The following is a 27,584-nucleotide window of genomic DNA, read 5'->3' as shown; positions in this document are numbered from 1 at the left end:
AAACACCTGCTATTAAACATGTAATGAACTACTTAATGGCAGTCAATTAACTCAGACTGCTACCTAAAATGCATCTAATTTGACGGTCAATATGGGCACTACACTTGTGAAGTGATGTAAGCCGGTAGTGTCAGTCACTTTTGAAGTTTTCTATAAGGCTCAAGTAGTAAGAGAGGGGTTATCAAACAGCAGCGTTGCTATTGCGTGTTGGACTGCATCTGAAGAATGTCAATTTGTCTTCCCTCAGATAAGACATTCTCGTAAGACACTCGTTATTAGGTGAAGAGGACTCCTTGTGTTAATCTGGCGCAGCTTTTTATCTTGCAGCTTTCTGAGAAAAGATTACCATGTCATTACTTCCTGCCTCTACTTTTCTGCTCTCTGTTCCGTCTTCATCTAACAATCCTGCCTCACTCACCGGCTCAATATAAAGCGACATAAACCTTCCGCTTAACTGTGCGTGCATTTTTTATGAAGTTAGCAAGAGGATCTATTTGCAGACCCATGGGGAGCAGCTCCACTTTTGAACCAGAAATACGTCACCGTCACTCGAATAAGGAAGTAACAACATCCAACAATAACAAGACCGCAGACCGATTGTGTTATTTATATTGTTCTGGCGATTAGGTTCAGGCATCACAGCAGGGTGGTTAGGGTTAGTGGACAGGGATAGGTTATAACAATGAAGTTCGTTATACTTATGTTGTGGTAATGCAACTACTAAGGATGCCACCATAAAACAACAAAAAAGAAGAAGAAGAAGAAGAAGAAGAAGAAGAAGAAGAAGAAGAAGAAGAAGAAACAAGACTTATTTCCATTCCAAAGTGGAGCTCCAGTTTCCCCATGGGTCCGCAATTAGATGCCTCTCAAAGTTAGGGGCATAGATCGCTTATTGGGGTTAGTTTAGCTCAAGCACTGGTAGCTAATGGGAGCATGTAGCCTGCCTATGCTTACAGCAAGATAAATTAAACTAATCATTGAAGGCTCCCGTGTGCTTGTTTTGACTCATTTATTTACTATGCAGTCGTGGCATTTTTTATTTATTTTTTGGCACGTTTTAGAATGAAATACATACCGTTAGGAAACTGGAAATGGTCCTTTAAAGCATTTACGCAAAATAAAAGTGAAAACCAATACATTCTAAAAGAGGGGCTACATCATGCATTTGGTTTACTTTTGGAGTGATTAATTGATCACTGTTGTATACTTTCTTTAAAACTTTCTTGTCATAAATTACTTTGTAAATTATTGAATACACACAATGTCTTTTGGATTGTCCCTGTTGAAAAAAATATATGTTAAGAGGACAACACTCTAAATTGAATTTGCTTCACATATTTTCCCCTGAGAACCATACACAGAGCCGACACACTCCAAAATCTTCATAGATGGCCTACTTTAGGTTTTTGGGATGGGCCCATTTGTTTCAATTAAGTGTGACCTCTATTCTAAAGTATGCAATGCTATTTAAGACAACAGTCTACTTTCATTGCAGTAACTGTATGGAGCAGGCCTGTCCTGCTTCTAATAGGGATGAGCCCGAATCTGAATTTGGAAGTGCACTCCTCCCCTGCGTCGCTGTAGTCTACCGTTTATGCTCCGCTCAGAATCTGACCATAGATGTATTGTAATTGCCATCAGCCCTGTTTTGGACTGTCTCATGCACTGCTTAAGGCTGTTACATACTCCGCGAGAAGAAAGAACAAAGTTCTCGGTGACAGAGCTGAGAGAAGAAAATGACGTCATTTTCTTCTCTCAGCTCTGTCACCGAGAACTGAGAGAAGAAAATGACTCTCAGCTCTTGTTTAGCTGTTCTTGCAGCTTGTTCTCGACACATCACCCGGGCCGAACTTTCTTCTCGCAGCTTGTCCGAGAACTATTCTGTGATTGGTCAGTCTGAAGTCAATGAGGAAAGCGAAGTGAAATCAGCTGGCGCTACTGAGTCAATTACCATGGTAACAATGCGCGGCGGTGAGTAGTTCGGCAGTTGAGTTCTCGTGAAGTATGTAATGTCAGACCAGAAAGAACTTCTCGCAGCTCTGTCACCGAGAACTTTGTTCTTTCTTCTCGCGGAGTATGTAACAGCCTTTAGGGATACACCAAACCAACCAGTTTGTCTTCATCCTTGGAGTAATTTCACTTGAAAAATCAAAAATAAACATGCTGTTGTAAAAAATTAAAAATAAAGCATGGATCTCACATTTGTGTTATTTGAAAAGAAAACAAACACCAGCTATATACAAATGCAGTTATTGGAGTTTACGGCCATCCAGCCTCAGGGGGCAGTCATTACCCTCTTTTAAATCGTACTTGAAAAGATATTATGATTCTGTTTGATGTTTTTCCACTGACATCAATATTCTATTTTCTCTCCATTATTGGAATGCCTGCTTTGAAATGACCCCGATAACTTTATCCTTTTAATCCTAGAGTGCCTTTGACAAAAAAAAAATCTGTCCAGGGACTACAAGTGAAAAACAACTATTTACAGCGATCTTTATTACCACATTAGGCACAGGTGAAAAAAGACAAGGGATTAGGGATTGCTTTTTTAAAAGTGTTTTTCAAGCAGAACTTCTTTTAGGGTTTACAAAAGAAAGGATTTCATGGATGAATTCTAAATGGTAGGGTTGGCAAATGCACGTCTGCTTAACTTTCCCACATACGATAAAGAGTAAAAGCACAACCACTTCCCGGAGCTTTTCTGTGAGGCGCACCCAGAACTCTCACCCACACAGTTAGATGAGTCATTATTGATGTTCTAGTCTGGCCATAGGGGTTGAAAGACATGGTGTTTCACAGTTTATAGTAGAAGACCGGCCAGCACAATCCCACACAAAACCTCTGGGAAGACCTAAGAACATTAACTGTTAGCAAGGCCTTATCAGTCAACATCGATGTAAGCCTACCTCACTAATGTTCTTTTTATTAAAGTTGCTGAAACGAAAAGAAAATGGAGGCTGATGTTAGTATAACAATGACAAGGTAGGGCCATGTAGTTTAAATGAGTTTACCAGGCAGATTGGGTCTAACAGATGTTGCAATTGACCTTCTAGGGGAGTCTGGGGGCATCCCCCTGCAGAAGAAAACCTTATCCTTTTAAAGTTAAATGCATCAATCTGGTGCACTTTGAGAGTTGAAATCTGATTAATTCTGTGCTCTGTAAACAGCTGTCATATGTCCTGCCTATAACTATTTTCTGTAATAATTTGGAGACACTAGCCATGTATACTATTCAAGAAAAACATGTGGATTTCAATAAAAAACAATAAACACTAAGATCTAATATAGACCGCTCCTGTCTAGTACTCATTTCTGGAATAATCTGAATCACCTCACCTTGAAACTAGCCTATTGATTATTATTTTTTAAATATATATGCAAATAGCCTTGTTGAAAATAAATGAATTAACATAGACTACACATCATGATTAGCCTATCAACATGTGTGCTACATAAGGCAAATTCCCTATTCCGACCATTATATTTCATCTAGCCTATTTCTCAATGTAAAACATAAAAATAAAGTAGCATTGAAAATACAAAGAAATAGGGCTACAATAGCCAGCTGTTTAAGATAACTTAACAGTTAAAACAATAAGTAAATTAATATGTCCCTTGAAAATAAATGAATGCTTTTCTGAGAATGTCAAAGGCAGTAGCAGTGTGGCACTTCGGTAATCTTACCGGAAACGAGTACATGCCGTTTTTTTCTGCGCTGTCTCTGCTGTTGATACAGATTGGTTGTGTTGCCACGACGACGTAGCGATTTTAACTTTCAAAGTTTTGCTCAGCACTTTTTCCTGTTCAACGTCCCTGTTACTGAGTCCTTAATATCTCAGAGTTTTACGATTTGAATTTGAATTTTTTTGTCAGGCTGCTGTTGGCCTGGCGGGGGGTCCCGCCAGGCCTGTATGATGGTAGGGGAAACACTGCACTTCCACTGTCAATATTTGTTTTAATTTTTTCAATGAGATAGCAGGTTGCCATCTCAGTTGAATGATTTTTCCTGAACCCGAATTGCATGGGATGAAGTGAGTCTTGTCCTGAGTTTAAAAAGGCAGTTAGTTGTTCAGCTACCACTTTTTCAGCGATCTTTGATATAACAGGCAAGATACTGATGGGTCTATAATTTTTCACTTCAGTTGGTTCCCCTGTTTTAAAAATTGGAACTACAACTGCAGACTTCCATGCATTTGGGAAGGTTGACTGTTTGAATGACATATTAAACAAATATGCAATTGGAGTGCTGAAGGATTGATTATTGCTTTTAATAAAAGATTATTTCTTTTAATTCATGCGACAGGACTGCCGCGCATGAATTTTGAACATGTTCAAAAAAAGTGTGCGACAAATCAGTCTCAAAATAGTCTCAGAGTCGTCGCAGGTGTGTCACACGCGTTGCAAACCCTTCTCAATTTAGTCTCCGCGAGTCAGAAAGTGCGAGAACAGTGAGACAACTTTGCGAGGGTTTGGCGACATATGAAACTAAATTGCGACTGCTTTGAGACAAAAATGAGACTGACACTCCGTTCGTGAGACATAAATGCGACCTCCCGGCAAGGACATTCGCGAACGTGTCGTAAGTAGCAACTCAGTGAGACTGCAAGTGAAAATTGTTGCAAATTGGCATATTTTGTCGCAATTTTGTGTCTCCAACTTGTCCCAAACAGTCGCAGCTCAGTGAGATAGGGGCTTAACTGACAAATGCTGCATAGTAGGCGTATTCTACAACCAAAAATGGGTGTGGATCCCAGACGAGCCCCCTTTTGTCAAGAACCAGTTGAGTGAATGTGACAAGAAGGGAATCGACACAGGAGTTCAACAAATGTCTTGCCCACAGTTTAAGCAAGGCCTAACAGATACATTGTGTTACTATAACAACAGGATACATGTCCATGCTTGCCCTATTGGTGTGGTTGTATTGTTGTAATACTTTGTTTAGTGAGCAACAGGTTATAACATAACCAGTAAGCTGAATAAACTAAAATGATCAAAATAAGATTTTGGGTAAAGGTTTAAATCTCAACAGTTTGGCCTGTCCACATCATTTTCTGCTAAGCCTTCTGGTGAGCCTTACACATCTGAAGGATTTATCTTCAAATAATTTATTACCTTCTGGCAGGCCTGCCCAATTATGCATTTCAGTCAAGTTCTGCCGCAGTAAAAGTCTGAATTAGCCAATATGGGGCCATTTGTCAACAAAACCAATTACATTTACTGCCTCTGTGCTATGTGGTGACCTTGTCCATTCATATTTGAATAAATATAACGCGTTAAGTTTTTACGGAAAAACAAATGATCTTGTTGCGAAGGGAACTTGACAGTCAAAGCAACACTTGCCCTCACTCTTGCCCTCAGCTAAGCTTACTATGCATTTTAATGAGGCAGAAATGCTCCCAGAATTAAACGTCCTGGGAAAAAAAGTATTCATCTATTTGACAGCCAGAGGACCTTGGTGTTACACTTTTTAAATATCATCATAGTAACTGATTTGGCCTGCAGGTGTGTAGGTAACAAGGCCACTCTGTGTCAGACTATGATCATGAGGTCACCACATTTATAACCAAACCTCCACTGATGTAGCCTGGTTCTACCAGACCATCGTACTTCATTTCATTTGTACAGAGGGTCTGGAATCGCTCAATAGACAAACGTTAACTCACTTGAAGGCGGGTGTCTGTTGAAGTTTAAAACTATTGGATCTGCCCAGTGCCACTCTGGATCTGCCAACCAACCATGTCATGCGCCGGGTTCTGAGCCACTCCTTCTGTTCACTGATTGGACCGGCAGAAATCTGTCCGGAGAAAACCTAAGAATATACTGCACACCCAGACTGACTACTGGAGGGAAATGAAAATTGAGCGGAAGTAGTAGGCGGGCGGTGCCAGACTACCACTGATGGACACAGAACACTGTTTAAATCTCAATATTCCAGATGGCTTTGCTCCAGATTACATCTACACCAGTGGTTCTCAAAGTGCGGCCCGGGCCCGCGGCCCGCATTGAATTATGAATTATTAAAAAAAAAAAAAAAAAAAAATTATCATATTTTTTTTTTTATTATTTTTTTGAAACGCACGGAGGGGATGCGTCCCCCGTAACAGTAAAAACAGTACAGGGGTCGAAACACTTAAATATCCCTCCTAATTGTTTGTATTCATTCCCCACTTATTAAACTTGCGAAGTTCGGCTGGCCTCTGCCTCTCGTTGCAGACGGCTGGTCAGCCTCCCGCAGTGCAGCAGGCAGTGTAGTGGTCCCAATGTAAGTTGTTAGATAGTGAGCTTGTCAAGCCCAATACGATGCACTTTCTCACATTCAAGGTGAATTAGATTAGGTCAAGTGTCTAAGGATGGATGCTAACATTTTCTGGTTTCTAACTCTTTTGCCTAAAGTTTAGCTAACAAACTAACGTTAGCTAGCTGCTGATAGCCATGGAACTATCTGCCTAGTTGACTGCTGATAGCCCACCCTGTTTATTTCCAATGTATAGTGTCATAATAGTTAACACTGCTGCTGCATCATGAGTAGTGAGTCCTACAAAAAAACACTCCAAAAGGTGATACGTTTTCAATGTGTAGAAAGTTTTGAACAATAAAGTAGAATAAATATTTGAATGCAATACAGAATGCCTCAGTGCCTTGATTTATATTCCATTAGATGTGTGTCAATGGGAGCGAGTTGTCTTTTCCTTAACATTTCCACCATAAATAAATAAATACAGAAGACACAAATTACTGCATAAAAATTAACCAAAATGCACAAAATGAAGTGTTCGAACCTCAAATTTTTCTGGGGGACAACCCCCAGACCTCCGCTTTTAATGTGTGTTCCCCAATGTTGAAATGAGACCTAGCCCTTCATTTATTACTTTAAATGTGTTAATTACACAGTATTGGATGCTGACCAATACATGTAAACTGTAAAGACGCAAAGACGCTGGCCATTGAAATTTTCAGTTTTATAATTTTTTTTCCTTTGGCGGCCCTCGGTCCAATGTTGGGTTCCTAAATTGGCCCTCAGCTATCAAAAGTTTGAGAACCCCTGATCTACACTGTCGCCTGGCATTGCCCGCCTACATACAGCACTTCCGCTCAATTTTCATTTCCCTTCAGAAGTCAGTCTGGGTCAGCGGTATATTCTTAGGTTTTCTCCGGACAGATTTTTGGCGGTCCAATCAGCGAACAGAGGGAGTGGCTCAGAAGCAGATGCATAACATACAGGCATGCAAACTCGTTGCCGTTTTGGAAACGAAATTGGCCATCTATGTGATTCGTGGAAATCCATTGAGAAAACATTTTGGGAGGCAACTATGACGTTCGGCTTGCTGAGCGCACAGCATTTTGCAGCATTTTTGTTGTGTGCTCAGCAAGACGCGCATCATAGTTGCGCAGGTCTGAGCAAGACGGCGACATCTCAAACGAGGCTACTATGGTCACTCACTCCACTTTCTTAATGGGTCCATGCCATGGACATATAAAGAAATGGACACCGGATTGAAACACGGCGCCCATTCATTCCTATGAAAGCTGCTCATTGGCGCAGAGAAGCAACAAGGAAGCATAATCCGGAAATTCCATGCGGCCCGGAAGCATGACGTAGCATGGACATAGCTGCATTATGGACCTATCAAGAAAGAGGGCGGCAAGCGAAGCGGACTGGAGGCGGGTGTAGAATAATTCTCGTTCTGTAGCATCTAGCCTGGCGAAAACAAACTGAAAGCCGTTAAAAGCCGTTGGGCTAATAAAAGCTTGAGGTGGCGTTTTGAAATGAGAAAACTTAAATTTTAATAGTATATGGTCTAAAGATAAGTATGGGCCTATGATTGATATCCAGAAAATGTTTGCAGAGACACAATCTTGTTCGCTGCTTGTACTGTGTGAACAGGGATATCTGCCTACGGACCGCATGAAAATAAGCTCCTCCCCCAACCATGCAATACCAATGGCTTGGCCACATGTCCATGCTGGCTGCTCGAAGAAGGCAGCATCCTGGGGGCCTGGTCCATGCTCCACACCACACACACACAGTGCCAATCAGAAACAGTGTTTGTCATTGAGGTGCAGTGACATCAGTCAGTCAGAGCGTCTGCAGGGAAGTTTAATTTTTTTTCTCTCCGAGTCATCGGAGCGTTCAAGTAGCCGTAGAACTATTATTTTACCGTGTTAATGTCCCTTCTTGGTTTACGTGAATTACTTTTTAAATAAATTCACGGAGTCTGCCAACCGTTGTTTTACAGCCGTTTGCATTGATTTATGCGCGCGCTGATTAACGGCCGCGGTTGGCGGATTGTCACTGCAGATTAATGTGTCACCGCAAGTTAATGTGCTTTTGGCTATTGCTGTTTTCACGGTTTTTGAATGGTGCATGGTGTTCTGGCCGACACACCTGAGGTGAATGCAGTGATTATAGCAGATCAGCGCCGAAACAACACACTCACCTGTTTACTCCACTATCGTCATATTTTGCACCATTATGTTCCTGCGCACGACTGAGGTGTGAGTGCGTGTGCGAGAGTGAGTGTGTGAACACGAGATTAACTATGGTGACAGAGAGTATTCTTATGTGTTTGATTGATGGTTGTGTAGCAAAGATAAGGCAAATCCTGTTTGCCACAATATAAATAGTTAGTTTATTGTAAGGGAATTTGGTGTGATTGATTTGAGGCTCCATGTTATTTTCAGTCTTATTTAAAGCTGGTTTTGCCAGCATTTTTAACAGTTTTTCTAAGCTGTTTTTAAAGTTTTTCTTTGTAAATAGGCTACCTACACACTTTGGGTGAATCTCAATTAAGGGGTTGCGGTCTACGGAGGCTGCATTTGAAAACCGATTGCGTCATAGCGGCGCGCAAAGGTTGTTCCATTTACAAGGCTCCTCATATGCGGCCGAGAAATGCAGCCTTCATTTCACGGTTTTGAAGGCTGCATCAGATGTATCCTTCGCGGCCCAACATATCCCAAGATTCATTGCGTTTTTTTCAGAGATGGCATAAAATAAAATTACAAATAACAAAACAGCAACGTGTTGCTCCATCTTCTTAACTTTTATCTTCCTTTCTTTTTTTCTTGTACTTTTTTTCTTTTCGTCTGGTAGGCAACTTCTTTTTCTTTTTTCCTCCGTTGACAAGGCTGTTTCCGTTGGCTGCAATCAGGGTTGCTAGGCAGCACAGGAGCGGCGAGTCGTCACGCAAGGTAACGGCTTGTTACGCAAACCGGAAATGCTCGTAAACAGAGCGAAACGGAGACCTGCGGAGACCGTCTCGTTTAACAACGCTCGTTGGCCTTCGAATCGGCCTTCACAGGCTATGGCCTTCATAGACCGCGTCCTTCCACGGGCGTTTCGGGCTTCTCACCTTTTTCGTGGCTTATGAGTTTGCATTCCTGTACATAACGTCAAGCCCCAAACATTATGTGATTGGTTGGCAGATCCAATAGTTTTAAACTTCAACAGACACCCGCCTTCAACTGAGTTAACATTTGTCAATTGAGCAATTCCAGGCCTTATGTACAAATGAAATGCAGTATGATGGTCTGGTAAGACCAGGCTATCTACACTGCACATACACACGTAATTTGTTCATCACTTCAAGGATATTACATAGTCACATTCATTTCCTGGATATAACCATAGCCACTACTTGCCTAACCCAAGTTTACACTTACCTTAAAGTATGTCTTCACCCTAAAATGTCATCATTAACGTTATGTGGACTTCCATTTTGTACCCATAAGGAAGGCACGTCCCCACAATATCACTTTGTTAACAGATAAACGTCCCCACAATATCAGTAACACACACACACACACACAAGAATAAACCAGCCACATTCAATATTCCATGAAGTTGTGACTTTGCATTGCAAATATGAGTAAGATCTCATGTGACAAGTGTCTGTCCTCTGAGGGGCAGGGACCAGGCAATATGTTTTCAGCATGACAATTCATCCAGCTGAAAATCACATACCAGCTCCAAAATGCTTTTTCAGCAAACTGAGGAGATTACAAATACAGATGGTTTTGGCTGTACTATAACTCTGTCCTTTGTTACCCCAACATACTGCAGTAATTTAAATCTGTTTAAATAATCACAACATGGATTACATACAATTTATTTGTTAAAGGTTTGGTCATAATTCCTATAAATTATAAAGTATAGAACATTAGGAGATCTGTCACTTCACTATCACTGTAGTCTTTAAGGAATGCATCAAAGAAAGTACAAATGCAAAAAAAAAAAATTAATTTAACTTTTATTTATCCTCGAGAGACAAATTGAGGGGTGACCCTCATTTACAATGACGTCGAGATCAAACAAATTCAAAGGAAAAACAACAATACATACACAATATTCAATGCAAATACATCAAATACACAACAACAGGTGAAGAGAAAAACAATTGAAACATGTACACAGTGGTGAAGAGTGGCAGCAATTAAAATGAAATGGGTGAAAGTACAATATAGCCTAATTAAAACAGTTACAGGTAGAGTTTGGCAGATTTAAGATAGTTTGTTTAATTTTTTTTTTTAAATACAATCAAGTTGTGAACAAGCCAAATAGTGCTAGCAGAAACAGAGACTTTTCTATATTACACCAAAGTGTTTATGTTAACTGCTTGATTTGACTGCACCCAAAATGCCGCTTATAATCCCTCCATTGCATGTGCACACACCTACTGCAAAGGAAGTCGGTCAAACGAGAAGTAGGTCGGTAAACTGTACTGTATTCCAACAATGGACTGTTTTGATTATATTCAAACTATTAACCTCTGTCTGGCTAAACTGTTATGATATGTTACTGTGCTCACAGACCTAAGCAGCTTATTTAGTGAGGGCAATGTTGTCATTACTATTGCCCAACCAAAATAAGACTAAAGTAAGAATAAACTTTAAAAAAAAAAACCCTCCAAAAGGTCAATAAACTGGGTTTCAGTGATGAATGGGTGCAGTTCCCACATTGGGATGTTAAATATTCATGGTGTGTTCACCACAGGGACACGGTTAGTTAGAAGTGGGTATGCCTCTAAGGTAAAGCCATAATGAGACGCATTATGATCTGTTGACAGAATGAGAACCTCTGGGATGGAACACAACAACTGACTCCTTTGCATCTTTGACGCCTTTGTACTTTATATACGTACACAATCCTATATAGGTCAGGTGTTGAATAAATCAGCTTTGGTCCGAGTTTTAGATAGGGAGGTTTCTATATGGGCTTATGCTCCTAAGCTAAGCATGATATAGATAAGCTGATCGGGTAAAAGTGGACAGTCTCTCAGGTTAACGGTAGACGTTAAAGGTATAGGAGTTGGCCGCTGAAAGATGGCAAGGCTGGGAGTCCTCTGGGAAATAATTACAGAAAGGAAAGGCATTTGATAGTCATTATTTTCCACCATTGTTGTTTCATAACTCATATTTTTTCCTAAGATTGAGTTGACAACTTGATGTTTAACTGTCAATCATGCAATAGGCTAACAGTTCGCGCGCACGCACACACACACACACACACACGGAGAAGGTATTTCAAGCCATTGTAGCTACACTTCATGAGGGTGAGAAAACAAATATTTAAAACCCTGAATTCTCACTTTCCCCAACATACATAGACATACTGTAACGGCTGGACAGGGAGGACACAGGCGCAGAGACAGTACCAGTTTAAGAGGGTTTATTTAGATGGAATCTGGGGTTTTGGGCCGGGCTCTGGAGTGGCTGACAGGCATGGGGGTCCAGGGGAAGTGCCAAGGGGAGAATCCGGGGAGACGAGCAGAGGCAGGCAAGAGCAGGCAGGCACAGGGGTCCAGGGAGGGAGAGCTGGCTGACGAAGGCTGGAGCTGGTGGCAGGAGTCAGGCTGGGAGACTGTGGCAAAAAAGAACAGAATTTAGCAACAAGCTAATGCAGGCGGAACTACAAAAGGTCTAGGTGGCTGGAGAATTACTGACTGGGTAACAGAGTTTACAATCTGGCAGTGTCTGGAAGGTAGGGCCGGGTATATGAAGAGCAGTTGATTGATTGATTGATGGCAGCTGTGAATGCTGGTAGCTGACTCCAGCACAACTGACTCCAACCCTGCAATTACACCAGAACACAGACAAGGGTAAAGGGGAAAAAACAACACAACGGCTTGAGGCCCAAGCAGGATCATGACACATACATTAAAACTACATGATGCAAGGAGAGGTGACATGGATGCTTTAAAGCAACTAAGAGTAACATTTAAATATCTTTAAAAAAAATAAAAAGTTTCCTCTGATAATCAATTACCTTCAACAGCAAACCATCAGTGCAAAGAAAGAAGTTTTTATATAGTTTTTATTACTGCATTTTGTCTGGTCGCACACCCAGTCCGATTTTCGGTTTGCGCATGCAGGCTCTATGGTCACATATTAGGTCGTAGATTTTGGTCGTAGATTTCAGTGTAGCGCAGCAACGCGATTAGAGAAGCCTATCCCGCGCCCAGTCTCCCTCCCGATCATTTATGTTCCCTAATCAACCATGGCTGCGATCAGACCCCAACCCGACACAACAGCGTGCATGTCCGCACTAAAACAACAACCATACGGCCAACAACTGTGCCAAAAGACAAATAAACAGCAACTGAACAGCACAAATAGCATAGCATTAAAAACAGCATTGCAAATTCACGCCGCAATGCACACAATCAGCAAGGCAGCAACATACTAAACACATTAACAGCAGCATTGTGTGCATGGCGACACAAAATAAAGGCAAGTAGCCTACATTACCCTACCTGGCTGTGACAGGGGACCGTGGCTGGCGTAGATATAAACACTGGTGCTTTGCTGTACTTGACGTGAAAGTTCCCTGGACTTTGCAGTTATGTTTGGGTTCATAATATGGAGGTGCTAGCCGCACACAATTGGGTGAGTTAACTAATGCTATCCGGCGCTAACTTGGTTCATCGGCTAAAGCACAGCCGCACACATTCACTGAATTACCCAGGAAGCCCATTCTCCTGGCTTACTTTCCCCATGTCTTGTAGAGAGTGGTGTAAGGAAATATAGTTTGATATTATGCCCCCCCCCTATGGCTAATTAAATGATGTTATAACCCCCCCTTATTAATTTACATTACTCATAATATAATCAATAGAAACAATCGATATATTCTTAACTTGATTTAAACTCTCTCAGTTTCTTGATCTAAAACTTCTCTCATAATCAGCTCACTCCAGACTCGTGAGAAAGAAAGGGAGGCAGAGATGATTTTGCAATAAAAAGCCCCTTTATAACTTTCCCATAAAGATAGCGATAAGAACCAGACGCGTGATATCGTTTTAAAGAAAGGCCTTTTTGTAATTTTGCCACATTCGAGGACATAGAAATAGTCTACACAGTCATGCTTTTTTCCCAGAAATGCAGAAGATGACGTCAGTCAGAAGAGGAGCCAAATGAAACACATGACAACATTTAGCCAATCATAAGCCTTGTTAAATTTTATATATAAGATCTTGCTGTTGAGAGGATCTTCACTACTACTTCACTTTCTGTACTTCTTCTTGCTTTTTGTCCTGTCAACCTGCCTTGTCAATTTACTTAAATAAATACTGAGGCCGAGATCCCGAATTTTACACCTTTCTCCATGGTTATTTTTTCCTTCATAAATAAGGCTAAGAACACGTATATTTTTTATTTCTAACAGTGGTGTGGGCGCACCATTAAGGCCAGGTCACATCGGTCCGACTACTGACCATCGCCCGAAAATAGAGTCTGCCCGTCGCGGCCAAAAAAGAGCCAAGAACACACCGAGCCGACTGACTTTCCGTACGCTCTGCGCTTGCGCGGGACATAATGTCTCTGTAACAGCAGGCGGCGCTAATCTGTATTGTGGCCCAAAGAAATATGGAAGCCGGAAATGATGGCACAGCTACGGTTGGAGTAATTTGTCAGCTACCGCAAACAGCGACGGTCTATCCTCTACCATGCTGATAAGTTGTTCCTCGATGTCTTCGGCCCTCATGATTCCAAGTATTAAATATCAAGCCAACGAAATGATGCCAAACAATGTGTTGAGAGTGTTACGACATTGCCTGTGCGCCGCTGCTGTTTGTGCTACCTGCCTCACTTCCGGGCTTCACTGATTCGCTAGCCCTCCACCAATCAAATTGCTCAAAACTGACAGACTGCCCGACACCTATTTATCATGTTGAATCGGCTGAAAAGAAGCCGGATGACATCTACGACGGCCGACGTCACCGAACACACCGAATAGATTTGTGTCCCCTCCCCCTCCAGACTCTCCGACCATGTCCGATGGCCGATTATCGGGCCGGTGTATCCTGGCCTTATGAAACAAAAAAGGTATGGAATTTGCTTCCTCAGGCTTTCAGAAATTTTCTTTCAAGTCTTTTAAATTGTTTGTTGCATACAATAGTGGCCCCTATCCTGGTCACTTTGACTGAGAATGTGCATTACACTGACAAAGAGACCCCCAGGCTTTAATTAATCAACTGTTATAGATTCTGAAAACCCCATTAGTTTTCCTACTGCAAATGTCAACTTAATTGCTTGGACCATAAATTCTCATTTAGAAAAAATATATATATATTTTTTTTCTAATGGGGATATTGTTTGTTATTCTTAAAAGGCTAAAACGGTCTTTGCTTGGCTGCCTTATTTAAATAAATAAAAAATATTTGAACATTAAATAAATTACACAACATATCTTTTTTCATTTGGATGAATTTAATTAAATGGTCTACTTATATTTGATTTCTCTGTCATCTTGAATTGTTTTGAATTTTAACTCCAACTCCTCATTGAAAATGAAAGCTTAAGCTCATGTATTTTAATTATAACTTAATGATTAACCAATGAGCCCGGCTGTGATATCAAATGTGTTACTTTGCTACAAGGCAACAGCCAAACTTTCTGTGTACTGAGAGCTTTTCCTTGCGTGAGTATTTCTTGTCAATTTTTCCATCAACCCTGCTGCAATTAACTAGCCTGGCATTTCCAAACCTGTCACTAGGCGCTGCCAAATTAAATTTGCTGCGCCTGTTGGTTAGCCTGGCTCCGCCCGCCCACCTTCCTCCGCCCAAATTTCATTTTCACTTCAGTAGTCAGTCTGGGGATGGGGCGTATTGGTGGGATTCTGCTTGTCCAGAGTTTTGGTTGTCCAATCAGCGAACAGAGCGATAGGCTGAGAATGATGTCGTCGAAGTCGTGCTCCAGTTTCAGTTTCCGGAAAAAAAAGGAAATTTCCGACTTGGTAGTTCCGACCTGTCTGTGTTCCAGTGCATCTGCTCGGGAAAGTATGGATGCCTACAACCTTTCTCATCCAAATGACTAAACGTTAGGCTCTAGCTAGTTACCATTGCCAGGTACCGTTAGATTCATAGACTCTGTAGCGGCCTTAGCTATGTTTCAACCCATTCAATTGAATGGCGGGGGCCCCCCAATTTTTTTTTTTTATAAATAATTCTTGAGCATGCTACCGGGCCTCAGTCACTCATGCCAATAACAGGGTCCAAAAAGGAATAAGCCTAAATATAAGGAAATAAATCATCATGGGCCCCTCAACTAGCAGGTGAGAAATGCAAAAGTATAAGAAAACAGCAGGAGCTCTGTCTAAGGGGCTTCATGATGAGCCTTTAGGAATACGATTTTTATGTGTAAATTCTATGCTGTTCATAAAAAGTAGCTATCCACCCTGTATCTGTTGAAATGAGTCTCTCCATCATAGAACATGAGTCTGCAGACCAATCTACTGTACTGTCTTTACAGTTGCAGAGTAAGGAGTGCTGCCTGATTAAGAAAAATTTGTAAAATAATGTTCCTTCTGCATCTCAGGATTTGATATAGCCTCTAAATTTCCCCTCAAAGTGCACCAGATGATTGATGCATTTTAATTTAAAATTTTCTTCCGGGGGGGGGGGGCTTGGGGGGAGATGCACCCGGAACCCCAACAAGGACCAGGTTCCCTCCCACAGTATCCCTAAATCCTGTGGGAAACACTGACTTCCTTATGATTTTACCATTAATTGTGCGGAAAAGTCAGTGTACTTGACTGGATAGGTAAGAGTGCACCCAGAGTCTGCACCCAGTGGCCCATCATCTCATAAACAGTCAACGAACCAACTGGATGCTACAATCTGTTTTCTTTTTGCGGGCAGCATGCACAAGAAATATTTATTTAATTTAAATTTTATATTATTATAATTTAAGAGAATAAAAAAAAGTGGGGGGCTCCACACTAGGTCTTGAGACGGGCCCCCAGATCGTTAAGGCCGCCACTGCATAGACTACAATATGTATTGAAATTTTCAGAGTTCCCTGTACAACTGGAACTCATGACGTACGGCACGACCAAACGTTATGCGATTGGTTGGCTAATCCAGAGTGGCACTGAGCAGATCCAATAGTTTTAAACTTCAACAGACACCCACCTCCAAGTGAGTGAACGTTTGCCATGTACAGCAGTTCCAGACCTTCTGTACAAATTAAATTAAGTACTATGGTCTGGTAGCACCAGGCTACCTGTTGGTCTGGACACTCTCCATTGAAGCTCATTAAAGCGGACCTATGATACTTTTTGACTTTTATGACCTATAAACGTTGTTATGATGATTTATAGTCATGTTTAACCATACTAGATTATCAAATAATGACGTACATGCATTTCGACGTATTCCCTGCTTACCGTCTGGGGTGTCTGTGCAGAGCACGAGACACTATTCTAGCCAGTCGAGAAGTCACGTGTTCAAAGCGGCTTGACGCTTTGTAACTTTGTGACGTCGCATGTAACTTGGTGTCGTCACCACGCGGATGTTTCCATGTATGGTAATGCTGCCACTTTCCTACCGTTACCTACTCGTGTCTGCCTCGCGCCCTTATAGGTCCATGCTCGCACCTCCCGCCACTGAAAGTGTTCCGGAAGGAAGGTAACCAATCACAACGAAGTTGGTTTTCAGGAAGGGAGGGGAGGGGGCGGAAATGTCAAAAGCAAAGTGTTTACAGTGCATGCTGGATCGCCAAAATAAGAGAAAGAGATTCCCGAAAATCTACATAGTTTTTTGTGATGTGATTCGTGTCAGGTTGCTCTATAGCAGTGTAAAACAAGAAATTAAGACCAGAAAAGTAGTATAATAGGTCCTCTTTAAATATGTCATGAAATCCTGAGCTACAAATCAAATCGTTCTTTCTGATATGGGTGGGCCAGAGCCCTATGTATGGTGCTCTGGGGCGGACGTAACCGGATGACAACAGTGCTGTGCATACACCGTCGAAGCAGTGTTAGTAAACATCAAAGATGAGTGCGGATATGTTGTTTGAGTTTGAGACGGCTTTTGCCTCGACCCAGGGACTTTGGAACTATGTTGTTTGGGGGGGGGGGGGTGCTGGAAATGGCCAGCGGTGCAGCACTATCCAACACAGCAGTAGAATTGGTTAGAATCATATAGGTTAACCCATTGATATCATACCGGACGCTGCGCAACGTATTGTATCTCCAGTTGTTTTATCTAATTTTCATGGCGTGCGCAGCATAGAATGCACTGTCATTGGTTCAAATACACATGAAAAAACAAGCCGGCTGTGTGTGATGTGATCGGCGATAGTGTATTACAGAACAGTTAGTGGCGTTCAGAGCGCATAATCTAGGTCTACTGTAGGCTATACTCTGACGAAAATCACACAACACATTACCTCTGTTTAGTATTTAGTAACAATATTTATTAATTTAGGCTATAGTTGGATGCTCCACTCAGGTCAGCCCAGCCAGGCGATAGTTAAGTGTTAGTTTCGTTTTCATCTCCGCGTTACAGCCGTTTGGACCAGCTGATCGGCTCCCGACAGCGAGTCAGTCTGCGTTCCAGTTGTACCGGGAAGTCGGATTATAACTGAACTAAATGATCAAATAAAGCTATCTCTTCCTCCCTCTATCTGCCTATCTTTCTCTATCCACTGCACACTCAGTCACTACTATCCATGCTTAAAGGAAGCAGGATTATAACCTCATTTAGCACATTATTTTTAAATATTTTATATAATTTATTGTTATATATTATATATATATTATTATATTATTTATTAATTTTCCCCCCATATCATTTTGACGATTTTTAGAAAAATGTGTTAGTATGTAAGCGCTAAGGGAGCATGTAAATAAAACCTGTGAACCTTACCTTTTTAAATGTATTTTATTTCATGTTTCTATGTGCTACAGAGGCTTAGATATTAAGGTGTTGGTAGACGCTGACAATTTGTAGTATTTTTTCAGAAAACCATCAGGAGATAAGGACATGTATCATAGATTGCCACAGTCATCAATGGGTTAAAATGAGCAATTAGTAAGCACCGCCAGCTACTTTAATGGAAAATAATTAAAGAGGAATACACTTTATAAAATGAAATAGAAAATCAAATAATAAACATAAAACATTTTTACCAAACATTTATTTTCTGACACAAAATAATTGAATAGTGTCTGTTAACAAACAAAACATACAAGCAATTCAATAGAAACTCATTAACATCACTCTTTTATCTCTCCTTTAAATCTCCAAACATTAATTCTCATATAATTTACTGTAGCCAATCAAACTATTTCCCCAAACTGGAAACCCAACAATAAACAACAATAAACTATTGGCTAAATCTAGAAAAATTATAAAACCAGGATGTGCATTATTTTTTTTATTTTTTTTTCAATTATTTTTCTCTATCTTTATCTTTGAATCAATCACACATTGCCAAATGTGGACCTTCTCTCTGTCGTCCTTCTAATAAAGACAGTCATCAGCTTGGGAACGTCAATGCCATCCAAAATGTCACAGTGTGCATTGATGACTGACAAGTGTGTGAGTCTCTCCTGTGTCATATTGTTGCGCAGCCATGTCTTCAGTCGGCGTAGGGCCGAGAAAGAGCGCTCAGATGCAGCAACAGAAATTGGGAGCGACAGACATAGCTTCAGCAGCCTTTCCACCTCCAACAGCATGCCTCTGGTTTGTGGCTGAAGGTCCCTGAGGATAGACGACACGTCTTGTACAGTAGCGACATCCTGCCCCCTACATAGATCGGCAAGCATAGCCAACTCCAGGCTTAACTGCTCTGGTGCAAATATTTTGAGTTCTGGAGGGCCCCCAACATCAACTTCTTTCCCCTGAGCTGCCCTTATCACAGCCTGCTCTCTTTGTGCAGCCACATGGAGCCCCTCCTGGTCAAAACGCCGCTCCACCTCTGAACGAACCAGGTCTAGGGCCTCAAAAAGCTCCCTCTTCCAGACATTTGGATACTCTGTGACAAGGAGCCAGACAAGCAAAATATGTTTTATGATTTAGGCACACTGCCATATTCAGGAACAGTTTCATCCCTATAGCACTAGCAGTAGTTGAGCTGAACTCTGTCTCCCCTTAACACCCCCCCCCCTATGGGCAGAGATTTGTGTCAGTAGAACTTGAATTTGAATTGATCGACTTGAATATGAATTGATCAACCTGCATTTGAATTATTGATACTTGAATTCGAATTTATACACTTGAATATGAATTATCCATTTGAATTTGAATTAATTATACTTGAATCTGAATTTTCTCTACTTGAATCTGAATCAGTTAATACAAGTTCAAAATTCAAGTTTTCAAATTCAAGTAGAAAAAATTCAAATTCAAGTAGAAAAAATTCAGATTCGAGTAGAGATGTGCACATCCGGGTTCTTTGAGGAAGAGCAATCGAGTGCAGATCTCTGATCCTAGGCTACAGCGTCCGGCCGGTGACTGTTATTTAACGTTCAGGAAATATAAAGTCATAAATTAGTTTAATCATCGTCTGTGTTTTTGACCTCTTGTTTTATAATCAAAGTATCTTTTAGAACACTAATCACGTTTCAGTAATTAAAGTTAAGTTATTAATTAAGTTAGGCTATAATATCGCCAATAGGCTAGCCTATATCAATGAAAACAGACGGTCAAACAGCGTCCAAATGAGCTTAAATCCTAAATACAATAAACAGTAACATGGCAAACGATAGTTACGTATGTAACTACGGTTCTATGAGTTCCGGATGACCGCCAGAGGCGGTGCTTATAGCACTGGATGTTCCATCGCGCGCATGCGCAGGTCGAGATCTTTATACCAACAAAGTCACCTGTGACACCTGGGTGACTCCGGGAATGTATATATTCCGGAAGTCACCAGAGGTTCTGTTCCACTGGATCTTCTCGCGGTGTCTGAGAAGTCTAAGTGACAGAGAACTCTGGCGGTCATCCGGAACTCATAGAACCGTAGTTACATACGTAACTATCGTTCTATTTCGTTCCTACTGACCGCCAGAGGCGGTGCTTATAGCACTGGATGACTTATACCAAAAAGGTCACAAAGAGTACTCATCAATTAAGGGCTTGCAGCCATCAACAAGACAGCTGTCATCCCACCGGATGAGGTGGAGCAACATTTACTCTGTAGAGCTGCGCAACGTACATGATGAAGACCATGTAGCCGTGGCGCAAATGTCCTGCCGTGAAATCCGCTTCAAGGCAGCCCATGATGTAGCCATACTCCTGGTAGAGTGGCACTCAACGGCCAAGGCATGGGGAGCCCCTGTGCTCTATATGCATTCAAAATCACCTCCACAAGTCAGTGGGGGTGTCTCTGTTTGGACAGGGCAGCCCCCTTCCTGCAGCTCCCATAGCAGACAAAGAGGTATTTGTCTTACGCAAGCTGGTTGTTGCCACAACCTATGCCCCAAGCGCCCGCCCCGGGCACAGTGGGTCTGACATTCTTTCTGCATCCCCTGGTGAGCCCAGGGGATTGAAAGCAGCCAACTCGATCGATTGGTCTACATGGTGGGGAGACAATCGTTTGGATAGGAAGGATGGATTGGCGAGAGCACCACTCCTGACCCTTCTGCATGCCAGAGCAAGCACGCCTGGCTCACTGCCGAGGCATGGAGTTCACCGACCGATTGCAGTTGCAATGGCAAGGAGGAATGCCGTCTCATAGACAGCCGCGTCAGGTCTGCCTGACTCAGCGGCCCAAATGGGGGTAGACCTAAGGCCCTCAGGACTACTTGTAAGCCCCCTGATGGTGCCCTCAGGGGTCATGGTGGCTGAATGAAGCCTCTGGCCTGACTAGGTAGTGGGACCCTACCGTCTGGTTGTCCACCCCTGCATGTGCGGCCGATATCGCAGCCACATAGACGCACAGGGTGGAAGCAGCTGTCCTGCTGCCCAACACAGACTGCAGAAGTGTAGTATCACTACCACTGACAAGTCCATGGGACTTCGCCATGTGCCATGCACCACTGTGAAAACAACTTCCACCTGTCTGCATAGCGCCATGTAGTGGCGAGTGCCCCTGAAGTTAAAACGGTATGGACCTCTGACTGGTCGCAATACGTCAACAGTGGGTCCTGGCTACCAGGAGCCCCACGCACAGCTGCAGGCGCCCCGAGTTCGGGTGCCCCATGTGTACGCCTACCTGAGACAGAAGGTCCTGTCTCCCTGGAAGGCACCAAGGCTCTCCTTGAGGAGTTTAGTAACGCTGGGATCCATGGCCTTCCTGGCCAATGTGGAGCCACCAAACGTAGGCTGTAACTGCAATGCTGGACCCCATCCAGTGTTGTCAGTAACAAAGCTACACACATAGTGTGTGGCACGGCTCATGCACTGGCAAGCAATAAGTAAGCTATGCACGCAAGGCTTAGGTGAGAGCCCACGCTGGTGGGACACAGCTCAATACACAGTGAAAGCGACTTCTGCCCGAAGCCGCCCACTTGACGAGCAATTAGTAGCCTATGCAACCGCTCTAGGCGACAATGCTACAAATACTGTGGCGGTGGCTTGGCTCACCCCAAGCCACTCGCTGTCGATTAAATCAAAGTAAGCAACCGGTCTAGGCGAACTTAGCACCCGATCACAGTGCAACAATGCTAGAAAGACAATACATTCGAGCATACAATTAGCAACCGGGCTTTAGTGAAAAACACACAAGCAACGGTGCGAAGGAAATGCACAAAGCAGGATGACTGGCCAAGCATTAGCCAGAGCATCCTGCCTTAGGGGACTGGTCCTCTCCATCTAGGAGAACCCAGGGGGACAGTGGGTCATCTCTTCGGAAGCAAAGAGATATGCCACTGCCCTGCCATACTTGTCCCAATCATGCCCACCACCTCCGGATGGAGTCTCCACTCCCCGGGGGTGGCCCTTTTCTATCGCTGCGTTCCGGACACCTGGAACTTGGACAGCTTGGATAATGATAATTAGATTATGCTGAGGTCAGCATACTTATCAGTCGAAGGAAGAGGCTGTACTCCAGCAGCCTCCATTGCATGGAGTGCTGTAGTAGCTGCTGAACGGTAGCTACGCGCTATGGAGAAAGGCAGGCTCGCATGGCCGCCGACTCGAGCACCAGCTGAGCTGTAATGGTGGCAGGGATGCTGCCACACACTGTTTAATATCCGCAGAGCCAGGGACGGCCCAAACGGAGGAACCCTGAACTGGTACACCCTGCCCAGAAATGCAAAGGGGAGGACCACCTGTGACATTGGGCAGTAGGGACTTGAAAGTAGCATCTTTCAGGGCTATGACACAACCAGTCCGCCTGAGCGATAGACTGGAGGACCCCTGCAACACGCAGCATGGGGAAGGAAGAATCGTGAGGCCCTGATTCCGCCGTCTTAGTCCAGAACGGGGCGACCCCGCCCCAACTCCTGGTACCTGAACTTCGGTTGAGTAGAACCTACCGAGCATCGAGTAGCACCCCCAAGGACTCTGGGGGAGGGCGGAGGCTGGACGCCGACCTCCTGGCGCCTGAAATACAGCTGTAGCGCAGTGTTACGGCGCTGTACAGAATGTGCTGGGAAGCACTGGCCCCTTGATTGTCCACCTGAACGTGGTTGAAGCTATTGGCACGGGGTACCACAGAGGTTCCCGGCCTGGATCAGGCAGAGGTGCACGTCGCAGCGTGCAACTACTGTCTAGCCTGGTCAACCTGGACACTTCGCACCGGGCCTGAAGAGCAGCTGGCCGAACGTCTGGCCTGGGATCACTGGAAGAGAATGGAGGGTCTGTCGACACACCTCCGACTGGGACAACGCCACAGTTGACATCAACCTGCCTAGCTCCCTAAGTCATAATGCAAAGTCTGCAGTGAAGCATCACTGAGGGTCCATGCTGAGTGACCAGCACCTGACCCCTGTATGGTTTGCGACCGAGCCAGGACTGTGTGAGAAAGCAAATTCCCAGATGGCGGACGGACACTGACCCTCTAGCCGAGCTGCCCACCTGTATAACGTTACAGGACGCAGCTGTGGACAGCATGTCATCCCCTGAGTAGGAAGGATGCACAGCCGCAAGGCTACTCACTGCCGCTGGCACCCTGAGCTGGTTGGAGGCTAGCAGGAGAGCTTCTACCTAGCAAGCCTCAGTGCCTGAGGCATGAAACTACGGTTCATGCATGGGTTATCTGACAGTGCTTTCCTCAGGTGCTCACCCCGAGACCTGCAGGGCACTTCTCATGGCCATACTCCACTGTAGGGAGGCCATGAAGGCGTCACAATTACTGGTTGTTTAGCATGTCAGCAATTTAGCAGGCTAGGCTAAATGAATTAGTAGCCTACTCAACCGAGCTTCAGGTGCAAGCACCAGAGCAACGGAGCGACACCCTTAAGTAACAGTGACGGCGACCTTAGGAGGCCTACGAGAACAACCGAATAATACAGTGGCAGCGCTAAACTATGCCGCCCACTTGCGAGCAAATACAGTAGCCTGCGCAGACACGACAACTGTGTGACAGCTACAATAACACAGTGAAGGCGACCTTTGGAAACATAAGACGCTCACTGGCTAGCAACTAATGTATGCAACCGGGCTTTAGGCGAGAGCAACCGAGCCTCGGTGCAACACCGCTAGAATAATACAGTGGTGGTGTAAACTATGCCGCCCACTGGCGAGCAAGTTACAGTAGCCTGCACAGACACGACAACCGTGTGACAGCTAAAATAACACAGTGAAGGCGACTCTTGGAAACCCAAGACGCTCCCTGGCGAGCAACCAACGTATGCAACCGGGCTTTAGGCGAGAGCAACCGAGCCTCGGTGCGACACCCATGGACATATAAGAAGGGCGATACCGTTAGAATAATACAGTCGCGGCGTACAACTACGCCCACTGGTGAGCAAGTTACAGTAAACATGCTAGAATTTAGCCAAAAGTCGAGCCAGCTAGAATATGCATCCGACTAAGGCATGCAACCGGGCCTCAGGCGAGAGCAACCGAGCCACGGTGCGACACCGCTAGAATAGCACATTGGCAGTGTAACCCTGCCGCCCACTGGCGAGCAAGTTACAGTAGGCTAGGCAATCGAGCTCTAGGCGAGAGCACACCCAAGCAACGACGCGACCTGTCGAGCCAATTAAAATATGTAATCCGAATAAGGTATGCAACCGGGCTTCAAGCGAGAGCAACCGAACCACGGTGCGACACCGCTAGAATAATACAGTGGCGGTGTAAAACTATCCCGCCCACTGGCGAGCAAGTTACAGTAGGCTAGGCAATCGAGCTCTAGGCGAGAGCACACCCAAGCAACGACGCGACCCACACAGTTCAAATGAATTCAGTTTACTTAAGAAGGGGACAGTGCAAATCAATAAACCACATGATCATACATGGGTTAAAAAAATGCTAGAATTAGCCAATTAAGCTATTCTCTATCTGTAGTCCCCTGGCAGTGTCAGCGGCTCTTGGTAACCCCAGCCGCCCACTGGCTCTAGAGGCACAGTGACGGCCGCATGAGCTACCGCAACGGTGCGACACGGCTATAATAACACAGCGGTGTGAAACTAAGCTGCCAACTGGCGCCACACTACAGCAGCCTACACACGAGCAACAGTGTGACACGGCTAAATAACACGGTGAAGGCGATTTAGGAAACTAATTCGTCCACCGGCGAGCAATACAGCAGCATACAGTGTATACAACAGCATACCAGTGTGTGGCACGCACACGATTGGTGCGACACAGCTCAAATACAACAGTGAAAGAGACTTCTGCACCCGAAGCCGCCCACCTGACGAGCAAATTAAGTAGCCCATGCAACCGCTCTAGGCTACTCACAGCGACAATGCTACAAAGTAGGCTACTGTGGCGGCGGCTTGGAGCTTCCCAAGCCGCTCGCTGTCGATTAAATCAAAGTAAGCAACCGGTCTAGGCGAACTTATCACCCGATCAAGAGTGCAACAATGCTAGAAAGACAACAGCCTACATTCGAGCATACAATTAGCAACCGGGCTTTAGCGAAAAACACGCAAGCAACGGTGCGAACAACAGTGAAAGAGGCTTCTGACCCGAAGCCGCACATGACGAGCAAATTAAGTAGCCTATGCAACTGCTCTAGGCTACTCACAATGCTACAAAGTACTGTGGCGGCGGCTTGGTACCCCCAAGCCGCTCGCTGTCGATAAAATCAAAGTAAGCACCGGTCGGGGCGAACGTAGCCCCCGATCAACAGTGCACAATGCTAGAAAGACGATACATTCGAGCATACAATTAGCAACCGGCTAGCGAAAAACAAACAAGCAACGGCGACACTGCTACAAAGTACTGTGGCGGCTCACCTGCCGAGCAAATTAAGTAGCCTATGCAACTGCTCTAGGCTACTCACAATGCTACAAAGTACTGTGGCGGCGGCTTGGTACCCCCAAGCCGCTCGCTGTCGATTAAATCAAAGTACGCACCGGTCGGGGCCCGAACGTAGCCCCCGATCAACAGTGCACAATGCTAGAAAGACAATACCTTCGAGCATACAATTAGCACCCGGGCTTAGCGAAACACATAAGCAACGGTGCGAACGAAGAATAACACGGCGACTGTGAAGCCGCCGCCTGATCTAATCAAAGCAAGGTGGAAAGGTGATACTAGCTTACGCGGCAGCCTCGGGCTACGCGTAGCCTCACACTTTACTCACCCCTTCCAAGTCGAACGAATTGCAAGTCGCAGCCCTTGGTGGTCGAAGTCAATCGAAGCACCAACCCTTAGGGTACGAGCTACTCGCGACAAGCTAGTGGTATATTAGCACACAACAATGTGTGCGACCTGCTATCCGCGAGAAAATAGAGGAACAGAACCTCTGGTGACTTCCGGAATATATACATTCCCGGAGTCACCCAGGTGTCACAGGTGACTTTGTTGGTATAAAGATCTCGACCTGCGCATGCGCGCGATGGAACATCCAGTGCTATAAGCACCGCCTCTGGCGGTCAGTAGGAACGAAATAGAACTTATTTTTAGGTAAGCTAATTGATTATTTATTCATTTCTTCACACGTTTACATGTTTAGAGGCGCAGGATTCCTCCGACGCTCTCTGTCCGGTTTATCAGACAGCACTCAGCTGTCTGTCAGTTGAGCTGGACAAGCAAACGTAAAATCATCAGGAAATGATAAAAACATCCCGATGGAGATTTCTATGGAGTGATTTTGCTTCAACTGTCCTACAGGGTCGCGTTGTGACAGTGACACTCTTTCTTCAGTCGGAGCTACAGCGTAAAGTGAAAACAAACTCAAAGTAGGTCAAATCACCTATCCAGTAGACCCACGGCGTATGTTGCTGCAGAAACTGTTAGTTTCCACTAACTCAGAGCGAACAAACTCTGGGTTGCCTCAAAACCACCTGAAACAGGCCCCAGTTCTTCAGACGAAGTAGCCTATGAATACTGGCATTGTGAGTTTAAAAAAAAATACTAAAAACGATGCCCTTTGAAACACCTAGGCATAATTTATTTTAACTGTTCGCGATCTGACAACTGTACGTGCAGTCATTCATAAATGCTTAGGCTACAATAGGCTAAATAAGAGATGAACATATGGGACGTTGGAAGTAATAGGGGTGCGGCCGCACCCCCCCTCACCACCGCCTGCACCCCCTCTCCGCCCCCCTACACTTTGCCCTGTGCTTCCCGCGATTGCTCTGTAAACAGTCTCATAGCCTATGTCCTCTTTCCCATCTCCTGCTCCCTCACATCAACTTGACAGAGCATATATATATATATATATATATATAGCGTATAGGCTATATACTGTATAGGCTACAGTATATGCCCGTCGCATTTCTTCCCCGTGCCCAGGACAAGATTACGTTTGTGCCCCGCCTTCCCATGCGCACTTCGGTAGAGTCAGAGTGCTGAGGGGTGCACACTAATGAGCATCAGGTTATCATTAAAAATCCAGGTTAATGGCACAAAGCAGTAGATAACTTCAACATAGTCACTATACGTTCCCTCCGTTTGCTAAGCGCCCTACCACAGGGGGGAGAGAGAGAGAGAGACGCACCGCTGACAGGATGCAATGTTCACCTGCGCACCTGCTCCTCCAAGGAGAGATGACAGCGAGAGCGATCACAGCGGGGCACAATAAAGTCACACATCAGAGTTCGGTCTATTCGCACTAGGTCTAGGCCTACTGTTCATTTGCACTGAGGAAAGGTGTTTGGTGAATACAAATTCACCAGAATGCAGGAAATTAAGCATAATGCTCCAAAAAAAACAGCTGAGTGCTGTCTGATAAGCCGGACAGAGAGCGTCGGAGGAATCCTCCGCCTCTAAACATGTAAACGTGTGAAGAAATTAATA

Source organism: Ammodytes marinus (assembly GCF_949987685.1).
Source record: "Ammodytes marinus genome assembly, chromosome: 20".
NCBI lineage: Eukaryota > Metazoa > Chordata > Actinopteri > Uranoscopiformes > Ammodytidae > Ammodytes > Ammodytes marinus.
The sequence above is the reverse complement of the archived record's forward strand: the minus strand, read 5'-3'. Positions refer to the sequence as shown.